This window comes from Salvelinus sp. IW2-2015, unplaced genomic scaffold (genome assembly GCF_002910315.2).
Source record: "Salvelinus sp. IW2-2015 unplaced genomic scaffold, ASM291031v2 Un_scaffold1173, whole genome shotgun sequence".
In the NCBI taxonomy this organism is placed as follows: Eukaryota; Metazoa; Chordata; class Actinopteri; order Salmoniformes; family Salmonidae; genus Salvelinus; species Salvelinus sp. IW2-2015.
Genome location: NW_019942765.1, coordinates 121,847 through 124,715, shown reverse-complemented (window position 1 = coordinate 124,715; position 2,869 = coordinate 121,847).

Genomic DNA, 2,869 nt, shown 5'->3' with positions numbered 1-2,869 from the left:
TTTTGGTTAGCGTTCCGTGGCTACATTTTGAGTTACTGTATTACAAATTTGTTGTTTAGCGTCTCTCGTGCCTACATTTGAGGTTTGTAATTTACAAATGTCTTGTTTCCAAGCGGTTTCCGGTGGCACATTTTGAGGTTACTGTAATTAAAATTGTTGTTAGCTCTCGTGGCACTTATTTTGAGGTTACTGTAATTACAATGTCTTGTTTAGCTACTCTCCGTTGGCTACATTTTTGGTACTGTAATTTACAAAGATGAGTCCTTGTGTTTAGCTACTCCGTGGGCTACATTTTGAGGTTACCTGTAATACAAATGGTCTTAGTTCTTGTGCATTTGAGGTTATACATAATTTGCTGAATCAAAAGCGTTTATTTTTCAAGATTGGCGTGCATAGGCCGGCGCACGGTCTGTGGAGATCTTCACAATGCTGTTATATAATCTGCACAGTAATCATGACTTAGCCGATGTACTTTTCAAATATACTATACTGGACGGATGACAGGGAGAGTAACAACATTTGTAATTACAGTAACCTCAAAATGTAGCCACGGAGACGCTACTCATTTTTGGGMTAAATGTTACATTAGTTTGTAAAATAGCCTTAACTTTAGGCTATTCACTGTATTAAACGTAATATTAAAACATGTTTTGTTGACAATGCAACCAAATATCAACATTTTAAGGAGATGTATCCACTGCTTGGATAGTATCATCTGAGCCACTGGCTTAATCCCATTCTTTAACTTTTATTTTTGGTTGAGTTGGAGACGTGACTCAAACGTATCATTTGTTAACTTGTCGAAAAGTGAAAAGACTATTTATTGTACTTTAAAAGTCATATTGAATTATATTTGGTTGTCAACGCAACCAAATATCAACATTGGAAGGAGTATCTTCTGATTGGATAGTTCCATCTGTGACGATACATCTCATTTAAATGTTGATATTTGGTTTCGTTGACAACCAAACAGAATTCAATATCACTAAATATAATTACATTTTAAATTAACCAGAGCTTGAAACCTTAGGCTTATTGTTTGTCTATTTTTTTGTTGAGTTCTGGGTTGAATTGAAACAATAAAGCGCCTGAGTGGCGCAGAGGGCTAAGGCACTGTGTCTCAGTGCAAGAGGCGTCACTGCAGTACCTGGTTCGAATCCAGGCTGCATCACATCTGGCCGTGATTGGGAGTCCCATAGGGCGGTGCACAGTTGGACCAGCGTTGTCTGGGATAGGCCGTCATTGTAAATAAGAATTTGCTCTTAATTGACATGCCTAGTTAAAAAAAAWWMTTTTTTAAATAGCTGTTGATGTTTTTGCAAGTGCTATATAGGCCTAAATAGCAACATTGCTAATGTGAGTGGGGTAACATTTAATTTGCTTTGTTAATAAACCTGCCTTTTAAGAATGATTTTGATAGTAACAGTGAATCTATTTAGTTAGTTAAGTGGAGGTCTCTCAACTATCCTTCTCACAGCAGCACATTGGTAATAGTCAGTAACAAATATCATGACATTTGGTTACCGTGGTGACYTAATCCCGTGGTTGAAATTTTACCCTGAAAAACAACAGTTGTTGATTTATTTCAAATCCAATTGTATTTTCCACATAGATTTCACATCACAATATGTTGATAAATTACATTAAAAACAATGTTTGATTCAACTAGTTTTTGCTCAGTGGGATTACCATTAATCGAATTTACAGTATCTTCAACGTCATTGGTCGTTTTACCTACTTCAGTTCAAAGTTCTGATTGTCAACCTCGGATAAGAGCTTCCGATAAATGACTGAAATGTAACATTAAATAGCTGAAAATAGCAGCAGAGGTTTCTGGACTATAGGTTAAACAAATTGTTCCAGAGTTCAGGAGGAAAAATCCATGACTCTTGTTTGTCCACGTCTAACCAGCCTGATCACTCGCTCTTTCTGTCTTTTTTTTTCAGGGAATTGAACCGTGGACCGGTCGACCAGAAGCACCATGACCAGTGTTAACTCCCCCGCCTGCGTCCTGGCTCGCAACCAGTTCTATCGAAGTAAGGAGAAACTCTATTTTTAAACCTTGACTTTGTCTCGTCCATTATTGAACTTGGACAGACAACTGGTTTGGTCTGGGTGTGGTGTGTGTTTGTTTGATGATATGAAGAGTGACCGGAGGATATGTGTTAACTTAATGGAGAATTACTGTCAAACTCTGCACTTTATCTTTTGAACCATCGTGACAAATACTTAGAACAGGGTGTTCTTTTATTTTATTTACGGTTTATGTTTGATGAACATTTGGTTGACTGAACTGTAACCTCACTGTGAAACCACGCTATCAACACCTGGTCTAAATAATACATAACTCATTTATATTGACTTGTAGTCTAGTTCATCTGCTATTTATAAACAGTCAACTGATTCTGAGAACAAACTCCAAAAAAACCTTAAAATTTCACAGTTGGATTCAACCTTTATTTTAACCAGGTTGTCCCATTGTGGTCAAAATAACACATTTTCAAGGAAGACCTGGCCAAGAAGGCAGCTCAAGTGTAAAAACCAAAGAAGACATCGGTCTTCATCTGTCATTAATCATTTGATTACGTACACAACATTTAAAATCACCCTAAGTATGTCCATCCATCCAGCCTCGGCCTACAGTAAATCCTAACCCCATCCACCCAGCCTCGGCCTACAGTACATGCTAACCCCACACTATACAGTGTACAGCAAGCAGTTTAGCAGTTACACCGGCGGTCCCTGGTGGCATTAAACTAATAAAACCAAAAGCTAACCTTGACTTAGAAGACTTTCAGTGTTGGATAGCCATAGCCAGCTAGCTAACATAGCATCCCTCTGTTTGAGCCGGGTGTGTGAGTAGGCTAAA